This window comes from Panulirus ornatus, chromosome 33, assembly GCF_036320965.1.
Source record: "Panulirus ornatus isolate Po-2019 chromosome 33, ASM3632096v1, whole genome shotgun sequence".
Taxonomy (NCBI): Eukaryota; Metazoa; Arthropoda; class Malacostraca; order Decapoda; family Palinuridae; genus Panulirus; species Panulirus ornatus.
This window is the reverse complement of record NC_092256.1, coordinates 17,111,889-17,127,246: the sequence shown is the minus strand read 5'-3', so window position 1 is coordinate 17,127,246 and position 15,358 is coordinate 17,111,889. Positions and strand designations below refer to the sequence as shown.

General features: G+C 38.6%; 1 protein-coding gene across 14 annotated transcripts in view; it reads right to left on the bottom strand.

The window, feature by feature from the left end:
• Nucleotides 1-10,649: 10,649 nt before the first annotated feature.
• Eip63E (cyclin dependent kinase Eip63E) overlaps nucleotides 10,650-15,358 on the bottom strand; it is a 523,995-nt gene continuing 519,286 nt past the window's right edge. For all 14 annotated transcript variants that reach the window (XM_071681680.1, XM_071681686.1, XM_071681682.1 and 11 more), the window contains one exon: nucleotides 10,650-15,358. This exon is cut by the window's right edge and continues 3,798 nt beyond it. The gene's annotated coding sequence lies outside the window, so the exon portion shown is untranslated.

The following is a 15,358-nucleotide window of genomic DNA, read 5'->3' as shown; positions in this document are numbered from 1 at the left end:
TGCCTACCGCAAGTGTTCATTACGGTCCCGCGTGAGCTATGGAGGAGAACAACCCACCAATAGAGAGAGAGAGAGAGCTGGAAGGCTGGACTTCCCTGCTGGAAGAGGTGGGTCTCGTACGACCGACTTACGTAAGACTTTGGGAGTCTCCTTCCGGATCTTCCTCATGTCTCTCGTCTCCTTCCGGATCTTCCTCATGCCTCTCGTCTCCTTCCGGATCTTCCTCATGTCTCTCGTCTCCTTCCGGATCTTCCTCATGTCTCTCGTCTCCTTCCGGATCTTCCTCATGTCTCTCGTCTCCTTCCGGATCTTCCTCATGCCTCTCGTCTCCTTCCGGATCTTCCTCATGTCTCTCGTCTCCTTCCGGATCTTCCTCATGCCTCTCGTCTCCTTCCGGATCTTCCTCATGTCTCTCGTCTCCTTCCGGATCTTCCTCATGTCTCTCGTCTCCTTCCGGATCTTCCTCATGTCTCTAGTCTCCTTCCGGATCTTCCTCATGCCTCTCGTCTCCTTCCGGATCTTCCTCATACCTCTAGTCTCCTTCCGGATCTTCTTCATGCCTCTCGTCTCCTTCCGGATCTTACTCATGTCTTTGAGTCTCTAGACAGACAAAGGGTTTAGATCTCTTAAGCGGTGTTTGTGATCTAAAATAAGCATGTCAACAGATCTCGCGAACACCCCTGGTTCGATCCCACAACTGGAAATGATGATCAAAAGGTGTCTTTCTTCTCCTCCGCCTCCGACAGGAGAAGACACAGCTGAAGTAAGGTTAAGGACCTGGACGAGAGATGTGGTCGACACACCCTACCTTCCTCCTTCCCTGCGCATCTCCTGCTCTGCCCCCACCACCACCGTCAGGGGGGACATACCATGATCTCTCGAGGGCCTGGCGGCCAGTGGATGGCACGCCAACCTCGCCGACAGCCAGCGAAAGTAATTCGAGAGAGAGAGAGAGAGAGAGAGAGAGAGAGAGAGAGAGAGAGAGAGAGAGAGAGAGAGAGAGAGAGACTCGGGCGAGCTTAGGCACGTCACAACGCCCTCTGTAAGGGGCGACGAAGGAAACCAACGCCTTCATCTGCAAGAATCCCGAAAATAATCTACTAATTACATTATAATTTCCCCTCCCCCTCCCAATAATTTCCCCCCCTCCCTCCTAATAATTTCCCCCCCTCCTCCTCCTCCTCCTACCCCCCTCCCTACCACTTCACAGACGCCCTGGGCTGTGGACAAGAATTTACTGAGGCGATACAGCATAACACCACCTATCGCCCGGGGGAATATGATGAGGATAATGAAGATGATGAGGATAATGAGGGTGAAAATGAATGAGTGACGATGATGAAACTCGACAGGGGAGGAGGTGGCTCCCAACGTACCATGAAAATTTCTCCTGAAATGGCAAATTTCAGGACCTGTTAATAATGCCGTCGATGCACACACACACACACACACACACACACACACACACACATACGGACCTCCGAAGTGTAATGGTTAGAGTTATTGACCATGAGTCACCACGGGCCCGCCTGTGTCCGGCCCGCATGGATTTTCAAATGCTGGTGAGCGCGGCACCAGGTCCACACCCAACCCAGGTGTTCATCATCCCCTCAGGACAGGTCGATAAATGGGTACCTGGCTTAGGCTGGTGTGTGTGTGTGTGTGTGTGTGTGTGTGTGTGTGTACACAGAAGACATGGTAAATATATACAAGGATAAGAGACGGGGCAACACAGGTGTAAACCTCTCTCCACGTAAAACACAAATAGTTGAAACACACACACACACACACACACACACACACACACACACACACACACACACACACACACATTGAAATATATGTATCCTTCCACATATCATGTACTACAGCCTGCTACCTACTGTATACTGTATCCTGCAACTTACTGTAGACTGTATCTTGCAACCTTCAATACACTGCATCCTGCAACTTAATGCATACTGTATCCTATAACGTACTGTATACTGTATCCTACAACCCACTGTATATCAAGTCAACAACTGTATTCTACTACGAGCCAGAAACACGAGATTGGTGAAACTGCGTCAATTGAAACTGAAGCAGATGAAGCTGCCATAGATGAAACTTGTGTGGACTGTCAAAGATGCAGTTACTGTTGTTTGCTTTTGAAACATGTTGAAGAGGTAAGAAACGATTATATGGTAAGTTGATGATATATGGGGCTACGAGAGCCATGGATGCAACAGTTGGGACTAGAGTAGATAGGATAGCGATAGATGAGGCAACGATAGACGGGAGTGCGATAGACGGAGCAGCGAATGCTGGGACTTCACGATAAACGGGGCTGCGATAGATGGAATTATGATAGACGTGGGTGGGAAAGACAGGGGCAACGACAGACGGTTAGGCGATAGCCAGGGGGGTGCGATAGCTGAGACAGCGATAGATGGGACAGCAATTAGACGGGAGTAAGACAAACGGCGTTGCGATAACTGGAGCTGCGATAGACGAGGTATTGTGACGAACCGGATTACGATACTGGTTGAGATTGCGACTGAAAGCGTCGCGATATAGAAAAATTGTGATGGATTGGGGGTACCATCACAGACAGGTAGATCAGAGGGGAACTGGTCCAGACGAAATTGTGATAGATGGGGGTCACGATAGATTGGGGTCAGGGGGCAGGGAGGGGTGTGTGGCAGAACTCGTGATAGATGGGGCAGTGATAAGGACTTATGATTGCGATAGATGGTACTGCTGCTACTGTATCCAGGCACAGAGCACTGTGGGCTTTGGATCATCTACAGTAACTCATGCCGTGAGAGTAATTGAAGCGAAAAGTTCATAAAAAATGGGTAATGTTGAGATTATATAAGCGTGACGCGAGTTACGTGATGGTGAGGGGGGAATGGGGGTAAAGTAGGCGGGGCTCAGGGGGATTTCAGAGCCGTGGGAGTGGGAGGGAGGAGGTTAGGAAGAGAGGAAAGGGTAGGAGAAAGATTAGGTTGGGGTAAATGGACATGGAGGGCAGTGGGGGAGCGAAACAGGTAAGGAAACGTAAACAGGAGGAGCAGAGAGAGAGAGAGAGAGAGAGAGAGAGAGAGAGAGAGAGAGAGAGAGAGAGACTGTGTCGACATGGTTAATAGGGAAGGGAATCCATTTTAAGAAGTTGGCATTATGGATGAAAAGTGAAGCTTACGAAACTGGGGGTTAGACACACACACACACACACACACACACACACACAACCAAATTTCTCAGCCAGGGAACACCTTTTTCTCCATATACCGTAATCTTGTCCCTAGCTTCCATTGTCTCTCTGGGGTCAGTAGCCCCAGAGAGACGCTAATCCTCCCCTCATCCTCCTCCTCCACCACCACCAACATCAGGGAGTCTGACCCTAAAGGCTGATTGCTTTTTCAAAGGTGGGTGTACCTAGGCTGCTATCCCTGAGGGTGCTGGTTAAGAGTTGGTTAGCCTTAAGGGTGTCGGTCCCTAACACGCAATATATCCCTGACTTGTTGTACGATTATGCCTCCACCCCACCTACCTCTTCTACGGTGAGTATACCGCCTCACAAACACCGCCTCTATCTTAACAACCTTATCTATTATTCCTTCAGTAATTACAGCACTATCAGAATGATCGTTATTTAGCTCGTCACGCGATTCTAGTACCTTTAAAGATACGGTATTTAGGTTAGAGTTAGATTAATCATCTCTATTTTCGCACCTTAATTTTGTCCAATTTAGGTGTTGAGAGAGTGTGTCTTTAATACCTCTCTTGTCCCGTCTTCCTCCCACAATCCCACACACACACATCAACCCGACATAAATGCCTGCTAATAAATCATGGATTACGGATTCATGAAGAAAAGGCTTAATATGCTTTAAATTTTACACGAGAGGTTAAAAAGGGGTAACCTTGACGATATATATATATATATATATATATATATATATATATATATATATATATATATATATATATATATAAATCAACTTTCATTTTGAAAATACACTCCACGTTCTAACACTAAAAACATCATTTTAACAAGGTTGCATCTATTCATAATATTTTCTCATCGCATAGCCATTCATAAGTGTTATCCGCGTCAAGTGTATGGCTCTCCGGAGAACGAAGTTCAAATAACGTACGCACCTTCCATGCTTCTCTCTCTCTCTCTCTCTCTCTCTCTCTCTCTCTCTCTCCCTCTCATTTATTGTTCCTCCACTCCAAATACAACCACTGACTTCTCGAACAACCTCCCCCCCCCCTTTTTTTCCCGCAAGTTATGACATGTCTCTTCATTTTTAAACTCTGTTTTCAGGCTTTCCACAATTGCCTCAGCAACCTTCAGCCAGTTCACCATGGTCTCTTCTTCAGTCATCATCCCAGTCTGTCCCTTCTTCCCCTCCATCTGTATTTTCTTATCAATTTCCTCCACAGTTTGTTTACATTAGTCAGCTGCCTTAATTGAAGAACCCGCTTGTGTCCATAACATTCTATTCCTGGGCATCCGTTAACAACTTCCCGAAGGAGCTGACTGAAATGTCTCATTCGTAATCCCTGGAAAGTTTCAAGTAACAGCTGAATACGGTCTGTCACTAACGTGTAAAGAAAATCATAACTGATTTACCCGCATAAACATGATTTTGAAAAGCGGTACCACGACCAATTAATGGTTCAGACGACGTAGGAATATACCACAGTTTATGAATTGCATCTTAAGCGTAGTGTGTTTTAATCAGGACTGTGGACTAGCTTTAAGGGTTAAGATAAGTGGGGGGGAGGGGAAGCTGGAGGGAGAAAGCGGGGAGGGTGATGTTAAGTTCACACAAACCTTTGTCAGGTGACGCTTTAAACCCACGTCACTCAAGCTCAAAAGGCACCATTAATGATTATCATAATATTCAAGGTCTCTCAGCCCGTTATGGATCTCTAAAAAAATAGTTATTACACATATTGAAAGTATCAATGAAGAATAACTGAAGAAAAAACAAATTATGGAACAACTGACCGAAAGTTATACCTTTTAGTAGCAAATCACTTTTGGTAGAGTATCCCGTGTTACTTCCGCACCAAGGTCGAAGCTCCCAGTGTACTCAGTGGCCCAGATTAATCTTGAAGGCATGGGAGGTCGAGGAATCACTGGCTAACATGAAATATCGAGCTAACGACTAAGGCGGATATGTTTGTAAACAGTTCCTTTAAAAAAAAAAAATGTTTTCCCCAAACCGTTAACTTGTGAAACAATTTACCTTTATCAAAGATATCCACCGTAAAAATGTCTTTTGAATGCATCGTCAGACTGGAAAATATTTCAAAACTGTTTACCTCAATTATCAAAGTGGTCATTTCACGAGTTCGAAAAGTGATCCGAAGCTTCAGCTAACAACTTGCTGTTTTGATCCACACTGATTCACATTTTAGGGCTCACTCAAACGGTTCGGGGACTGATGGCTCTACCTGTTTTTCAGCTTAATTTGCTGATCTTGGTGTAATTCGGCTGTCATTCATGAAATTTGGCATGTAAATGTTTTCCACGTACTCTACGTAGTGCCTTAAGAGTTTAGAAGAATCACTGACCCTTATTTTAAGCCTTTTCCAGATAAAAAAAAAAAAAAATTTTGCCACCATTTCATCAAATGTTGTTTGCCAAACATCGAAAAAGAAAATTCTGCAAGACCCATACCATGGTCAAAATACGGAAGGACACAACACATTTGTGTACAGATTTCAGCCATTCTAGTTTATATTCTCATTCCAGGTGAATTCGTAGCAAATTCACTTTAATCGACTAGTTTCCCCTGTCTCATTCTTTAAGAAGAATTATGACTCCCACATATATATGTACCACGTCTAGAATAGTTGCACTCCATTTCTCAGCACATAAAACTGAAAATTTTGCGAGAGAAAACTAGTGGTTAGAGTTTTCATTCGCAATTTTTCTCCGAAATGGTTCACTTTCATTTATCACGCTCGCAACATACTGCCTCCCAACCTGTTCATTACAGTATCGAACATACGTAAACCGTTTAAAGTTAAACTGTGTAAAGAGAATTGGAAGACCTGGAGTTGTAAATATTCCACGAATTCCACAAACTTTGAAGTTACACTCAGAACCATTTGTGTGTGACACACCACCAGTAAAACATCCACCACCTAGATTAACACCGAAACCCAGTTCGAAGTAACACCAAAACCCAGTTTGAACCCCGTGTTTAGCAACCTATATTTGAGAGGAATATGACCAAGTACCATCCAGACCAATTATTTATATAATACTGCAACACGCATCCTACCTCCTGGAACCTAGGTGTAATTATATAGTATAAAACATAGTGGACGAAAGTTACGAATGGTTCTAAGGGCCACGAGAGGCTTCTGTCACGCCAATTCCTGGTCCTTGACCTAGGAAAAAAAACAACCAAAATTTGCACTAGCATACATATCACGATACTATATATATATATATATATATATATATATATATATATATATATATATATATATATATATATATACACACACACACACACACACACTTTGTTCGTGGTACCTACCCAAGTGATTAAAGAAGCATGGCATATGATACACTGGTACACAAAGACAAAAGGACAAGCAGGCAGAACGTCTTACACACACACACACATACCCACACACATTACAGCATAGAGAGCGATTTGGTATTGTCCATGACAACAAACGTGGCTCGACATACCTATGCAAGAACTGTGAACTCATTCTCAACCAGACCTGTCTTAGAGGACGGTCTTACATGAACCCTACCTCACTAATTCACCAAAAGTATAGCTTCCCATAGTATAGTTTGTAGTTGGAAATAAGTATATAACTTGCATCACTTAAAGTGAGTGGGGCACACAAGTGTAAACAATAATGCAGGTCAATGGTGCTCATCTAAAGCACTTGGAGGGAGCTTTGTACTACATACCTCACCAATACGGACACAAAGGGGTATTTGCAGGAAGCACATCCCACGAAGCGAAGATGACAGATGGCTAGAAGGTGGTGTATCCAAGGGTCAGAGCGAGAATCGGGAGCGTAGCCTCATGCACAACGTGCACCGTGCCTTACCGGGCAACACTGCCAGCCGAGTCGTTGCAGGTAAAGGCTAGAACTGACGACGTTCGTGCCTTTGTATTATTGATGGTAGAGGCTCCCAGTCCCTCCCGCAACCCCACAGCCGCCAATCACTACTTTGCCCGCTACTGAGCTGTGTGTGTGTGTGTGTGGGAGGGGTGCATGATGATATACGAAGGGAGGCAGGGAGGTCTTGATGACGGGTTAGCATAATGGTTGAGTCCATGATTGTAATAGGTAGGCATTAACATGAGTATCCAGGGTATGTGTGTGTGTGTGTTTGATGAGGGTGTACATAGTTGGGTGTGCATGGAGGAGGGCATTGCTCATTGGGTGGTTTGCATGGTAAGACAGCGTGGGGATAGGGTACACGCACCTTAAATATTGGAGTATAGTGGTATGTGTGTATTGCGAAGGACTGGTGTATGGTCGGGATTATTCATGAGCAGAGAGGAGTGTGGGAAGTGTGTGCTTTAGGATCCGCGGGATAAGATTATTTAGAGAAAGTGAATTGGTCATAGACAATTAAAAAGAAAATAGAAATGAATCACTTTGGGAAAGTGGTTGGGAGGGAGACTGTTTCAGAGGAAAAAAATGAAAATAGTCCTCACAAACATATCAACGGCATTGTACTGAATAGGGTAATTTATAATTAACAGTTTATCCAGTATGGTAGGGAATGCTACATTCTTAGGGCTATATCACTTTCATTTCTTTACCATAAGTTTTTTTTTTTTTTCAAACTTCTGTGTACAGATAGCATTCACAGTTTTATCACTTGATTTATCTCAATCTTCACCAACCGCATATATATATATATATATATATATATATATATATATATATATATATATATATATATATATATATATATATATATATTATTTATTCATCTATTATACTTCATCGCTGTTTCCTGCGTCAGCGAAGTAGCGCCGGGAAACAAACGAAGAATGGCCCATCCACTCATATACACACACACACACACACATATATATATATATATATATATATATATATATATATATATATATATATACATAAACGCCCATATACATTTATTTATTTATTTAATATTCATTTTGCTTTGTCGCTGTCTTCCGCGTTAGCGAGGTAGCGCAAGGAAACAGACGAAAGAATGGCCCAACCCACCCACATACACATGTATATACATACACGTCCACACACGCAAATATACATACCTATACATCTCAACATATACATATATATACACACACAGAAATATACATATATACACATGTACATAATTCATACTGTCTGCCTTTATTCATTCCCATCGCCATCCCGCCCATATACATACATATATATAAAAAAAAAATATATATATATATATATATATATATATATATATATACAAACACAGACATATACATATATATACACATGTACATATTCATACTTGCTTCCCTTTATCTATTTCTGTCGCTGCCGCGCCACACAGGAAATAGTATCCTAACCCTCTTCAGCGATATATATATATATATATATATATATATATATATATATATATATATATATATATATATATATATATATATAATATATTATCCCTGGGGATAGGGGATTAAGAATACTTCCCACGTATTCCCTGCGTGTCGTAGAAGGCGACTAAAAGGGGAGGGAGCTGGGGCCTGGAAATCCTCCCCTCGTTTTTTTTAATTTTCCAAAAGAAGGAACAGAGGGGGCCAGGTGAGGATATTCCAAAAAAGGCCCAGTCCTCTGTTCTTAACGCTACCTCGCTAACGCGGGAAATGGCGAATAGTTTAAAAGAAAGAAATATATATATATATATATATATATATATATATATATATATATATATATATATATATATATATATATATATTCTTTCTAACAAGCTTCTTGTGGAAAGACATCTGTGTACAAAGTTCCATGAACATTTGAACTTTTCTGGTGACATTTTGATTTCCAAAGGATTGTAAATATATGACCACATTACAAATTTGACACAAGTGTAGCATGGGACACGTAAAAAGATTTCTGTCAAAAAATAGTAAATAATGATTAAAAAATGAACTTGTCATATAAAGACTTTTGATCTACTATAGAATAAATTAGCTTACATCGTAAATTCATCCTGTGCACTGCATAGAGCATGTGGGAAGGTTAGCAGGTTTTGTCTTAATTGGCAGACAATAAGGAACAGCAACACAAAACATATGTTTTAGGGTTTCATTTTGATCCCCAAAAATCCTTCAAAAGACCTAAAAAAAAAAAAGATGAGAAAGGTGTCTGTGTATGTTGAGCCAAGAACATGTCTACCAAGTTTCATGACAACTGGGTTTAAAATGAAGGAATGGCACAAGACCTGGATTGATGGGAAGTAGAAAAGGGAACATCAAAAAGAGCATGTCTCCCATTTGGAGACAATTCCAGAGAGGAGAAAAGCAGGTGAGTTCAATAAATGGAAGAATAAGACTGGGTGGAAGGTGAAAGGAAATTAAGATGTGGAAGAGGAGGACTCATGGAAATAGAGAGTTGAAATGTGCTGAGCAAAGGAGTTAAGTACTGTGCCACTGAGTTTAGGAAGAGAGGGGGAACAGGAAATAGGATTAAAATAATTCAAGAAATGGGATAAAGATAATACAAGTGTGGGGAGCTAATTACGATAGAGGTGTGGAAGGTAGGGAGAAGGAAGAGTTCAATATGGGAGGAAGATGAGGGAAGAAAACTGTAGAGAGATAAAGGTTCAGTAGAGGAATGTATGTATGAGGTTCAGTAAAGGAGGAAGGCAGGTGAGACATTCATCAAGGACAGAAAAAATTATTGGAGAATTCATCTTGAAAACAACAAACACCAACGTCAGTATAATGAGATTCACATCCGAAAAGATGCATGATATTTACAAAGTGTCAACTAATTCTCATTTACAGAGACAAAATCAATGTGGAAAAACTGAAACTGTGTAATAACTGGTTTATAAAATCAACATACATGCTATCCTACTACAGTCAAAAAGAAATCTATCTGTTTCCTTCCTGATGTTAGACACCAATATTCTGTTTGCTTGCTGATGCACTAGGCACCAATCTAAGTTTATATTCAAGAGTTCATGCCTTGCACCAGCATGCATGTTAATGATATCATGTGAAGGAAAAATTACAATTGTCTGCTTATCTTGAGAGCTCATTGTTAGAGATCTTAGCCAATATTTGAAGATCAGCTTTACATCGTAACTTTTGTTATTATTTCATTTACAATACCTCTTTGTTATAATGTTCCAATAAACAGGACACAAAATCTATTCAACCCTGAACAAGAAACTTTCTAAGGTAAACTCAAGAATAAACAAGGAAATCTTCCACTGAAGAAGACTGGCTTGAAGTTGGGGGGTTACCATACAGTGCTGACTTTTGATGGTAAGACAGCATAATTTCAGTTTTAAGGGATACAAAAGACAATATATTTCATTATGAAGAAGTGTAGACTGATATCTTTGTTCACTGAAGTAAAAGATTCCTTTCAATATGTTCCCATGTATCTTAATTCCTTATAACTAATGGAGGCAATAAGACTTCACATCTGCTAAACATTTGTATTAAAATCATTCATTCATACACAAGTGGATCATCTCTACTGCAGCAGGATGCCTGTTGAGCCAGGTTGGTCAAAGATGTTGCTAAAACCAAAGTAGCACTCTGCATTCTTACAGTTCTCACCTGGTTTGTTCCTTCACAAAGTACTCTTCACAGCACAGCTCACATCAACTGCATGACAGCAGAAGGAAAATATTTAACATTTCAACTTCATTATCTAAATATTCTGACTAAGTTTTATAAAAGCAAACTTTTGAAGACAGTAAATCAACACTGTGCATATAAATAATTCATATGAACATGCTGTGATATGATGGGTAGAAAACTACCCAATGGACATGTATTTTGTATAAAAATACAATTCAGATGAAGGATTTGAATTAACAGCTAAATTTCATGTGAAACACAGAATTAGAATGAAAACAAATGGAACTAAATTATATCACAAAATCAAAATGGTTACATTCTACTGCCAAGATCATGTCATAGACATTTTATAAACTGCTTTAGATAAATAGCTGTAGATTTTATTCTAAACTATAAATATGTGACTGGTTTAAGAAGCATAAAACTGTTTAAGCATTTCTGACTTTTCATTCAACCAGACTCAAAAGACACATTATGTAAGACAGTTCTTGTGCAAAAAATGGGCAAGTACTTGAGACTATAAAAGCTGCTTCATTAAAACACTTAAACAATGAATACTAAGGTCAGAATTTTCAAATCCTACATAAAGTTTGGTAAATATATAGGTCTTACTCTGCATAACTGCTGCCTGCCTCATATCACTGAAAGGTGAAACTACCAAGTCTGCTTAATGAGTCAGAGCATATTGAATTATCACTAAACCTCAAGTGTTATTTCTGCATTCTGTCCTAAATATGCTAAAAATTCATCCATATTTACATATTTTCAGGTCATATATTTACCAGAATCCTTTCCTATATAACCATGAAGAATATAACACATGTACATAACTCTGAACACATGTACAAACCTCAAACATGTACATAAACTAATAATTAATACTGTACAGCATAATTACAAGTGTTTTAATGGGAAGCCAAGAATAATAACATGGCACACAAAGCATATAACAAAGAATATCAGATGAAGCCTACAGAATAAGACCTTCCATAAGTCAGCTATTTACTTAAGGACTGCTGACAAAAAGCTTTTGAGTATATTCATTCTCTATAAAACTACTAAACTACAGTATGTAATATCAAAAGCTTACACCTACAGTCCAATAAGAAAGTATGACCCTGAAAGATGTTCCTATATATTTTGAACAGCATTTTGTTTAATCTAAGAAAATGTTCTGAATCACTGGAGAAAAAAATTCTTTTGAGCAAAAATTTATTATGAAATATTTTCTATCAAAAATGTCACTATTTCGTTGAATTGAGTCCTTTAATCACAAACAACAGTAACTATTTCAGAAAGAAAGCATCAGATCTAAACACAAAAATATTTAATGTGTATACAGTATAGTACATGAAAAATGAAGCCACTTAAACTTATAAAAGATACCGAAGGTACGATTTTATTTAATGATCACATGAGATGAATGAAAAACACTTAACTAGAAAAAGCAGATCACCTGAATCCAGTTTTTACTCTGTTAGCATTCTGTAAAAGTCACTCTACCTAACAGGCCTTTAGTCACCATAGGGGAAAGACAGTGAAGTATACATATGACTAAAAACTTTTCATGAAATATAAGAATTATCTTTTCAGTCCTAAATCATACAAAGCAAACAGTAAACTTTATTTCACCTCTTAATTACTACCTTTTTGGATTATCTAAAAATTTCTTTATAAACACAGTTCAGTCCCTAAGTGGTTAGTTACAAGATCCAGCACACTACTCTGTTGAAAAAAAAGAAAAAGCTCAGTGAAATCACTAACTTGGTATCACGCTCTCACAAAACAGTCAAAACTGGAAAAAGTTGAGTAATAACATACATACTTCTAGCATATTCATAACATGTCTACTGAGCATTAAGGGATAAATGGATGGCTAGAAAAAGGATGAAAAGAGGAAATTAGAAGAATGCAATCTTCATGATGCAAAAAGCAAATTCCTTTAGTGCCACATACAAAAAAGGAATTTGGTGATCTTTTCAAATATAAGCTACTGCAAGTATTGACTCATCACAGCATGGTAAAACAATTAGAATTTTCTTTTCAACTGAAGTATCTGCTTATAAGAAGTAATTTCTTAAACTGAAGTATCAAACTGAGACCTTTTGTACAGAAAAGGATCACATAAGAGATTCACAAAACAGCTACATATATGGGTTTTTCAGAGGATGTAATTTTTTTCCAAACAGAAACAGTTAGAGAAACATTACCTTTAAAAAATCAATCCAACAAGCAACTAAATTTCATAAAAGTCCACATCTAAAGAAGCTAGTATCAAAATTCTAAAAGCTGACACACCTTTAACACTCTTCTGGACTTGTGACACAATGGAAGTATAAGGTGAACATAAATTTCATTATCATACTACCTCTGGCCTTTAGTTAGTAAACCACCTTTCTTTCCAAAAAGGGTGCAACTAAACTCAGCACACTGACACAAAATCTCTAATAGAATTTGAAATTTTGCACCATTTGATATGGCAAACTTAAATAATAGACATATCTCAATTCACTCAAGTGAATATTGGCTTGTCTTCTATTTAGATTTCAATAACCCATTTAGTAACACCTCTCTGTGTTATCAAAATCATCAGACATTTGAATAACTGGAAGACCAAGAGACATCATCCCAGCCAGCTGACAAAATGTTGTTGTGGTCTAGTATCTTAGAATGAGAGAAACCAACCCGTAAGAGTACCTTAACAGTGAACACCATTTTAAAACTAACTGGTCTTAGGGTCAAACTGAGTCTTAATGTTGTAAAGCAAAGTTTTACAACTGTACCATAATGCTTCTTAAATCATCAGCTACAGATTTGAAAAACTTTTGTCGAATTTGTTTTGATATATTTTTGTAACGTATCACTGATCTCTTGAAATTATACAATATAGTGTTGCAAACTTTCTTCTGAGCACATTTTGTCCAAATGAAAACATGCCATTATATTCATGGGAAGGGAATCTGATATTATACACTCGTGTATTTCTAACAGCTTCTGACACAGAAACATTTCTTGAGCTGATGGAAAACCATGCTGAATGATGTCCCATAGATATTCTAAATAAATGCAGAAATGAGAGTAAAAACTTTTAAAGTTGACAAGAACAGTACATATCATCAATATGCAAGAAAAACATGTAGCATTAGATAACCCTTTCAGACTACATAAGAGTTTCACTGACTGAATTTTGGAAAAGAAAGAATATATCAGTTTAAGGTTCTAATATTATGATAAAAGATATGAACATACATTTGATCACAGGCATTTATCATGAAGAATCTTCTATGTTGGTGGCTGACCTGTGAGTTGTAAACTCATAAGTGGCGACTCTGAAGAGGCAACTGGAACACACTCTCTTATAAGAAATGAGAGTGGTGACCAGACTGTGCAAATATCAGTGTGCTTTGTGCAACTCTAGTTACATTCATGATAGTCAAGGACCATTCATATCCAAATCTGTACAAAAGAAGAATGATATATGAATGAAGTTTCCTACAAGCAAACTGTTCAGTCAATTAAAGAAAAACAATATCTTTATAACTCCATTACCTTTGCAACAACTACGTATTGACACTATATTTCTTCATTAAATAAGACAAGACTAAATCTACATAAGACACATGTGTAAACTGAAAAGGTGTAATGTAAAGAAGGAAATATAAATGTTGAAATAAAAATGTGTAAAGTATCAACATAAACTAAAATTCCAGACAAAGCAAGAAGCTACTATAATCAGCACAACAAGAACTGTGCTAAATATTCAAAAACAAAATGAGTAACAAACTATCTATGTCCACCTATTCAGCACTACATGCAAGAAACTTCAGATTCATTTAGCATCCAATAAGACCCAGATAGACATACACTTCATATATCTTTTTATTTTACAAACTAGAAGTAGTGTTAGACATGGCTGTAAGGCCAACCAGTAGAGTCAGTCCACAAACATCCCTGGGGCTGGGGTACAGGTAGGCACCGTTGTGTCTCACACGCTTGAGCAACAACACATGTCTTGATGGCAAGTATACCCAAGTATCTAATTAGGGTTTTGTCCACACTATAGTGGTAAGGACAATTAACACCATAAGTAATACAAATCTAAAATAGCTCAGAACTGTCAGTGAATACAGGAAAATATATCTAAACTTACCAATAGGAATAATGCAAAAAGTAAAATGTATATCATATGAGTATTCAAAAGTCCTAACATGAGATTTCTTTTGACAAACACTAAACTACATTGATTGGGAGCTCATTGTTATACATAATATAATGTATTTTAAAAAATACTTGACCACTGACATAATATACAAACTACAAAATATTTTCATTGCATCTATCAAACACCCATTAAGAAGGGATATGATATTAAACACCCAACAAAATACTTGAGTTTACATGCCTGAGTTTCACATATATCTGGCCAACTATCTAAAGAGGCAAAACCTTGGTTACTGCTTGAAGTAGTCAGCCTTGAACCTAACCATCTAGTAGGTCTTTCTGGCTCTTGATGCTCAAACAATAACCCAACATTTCAGATTTACACA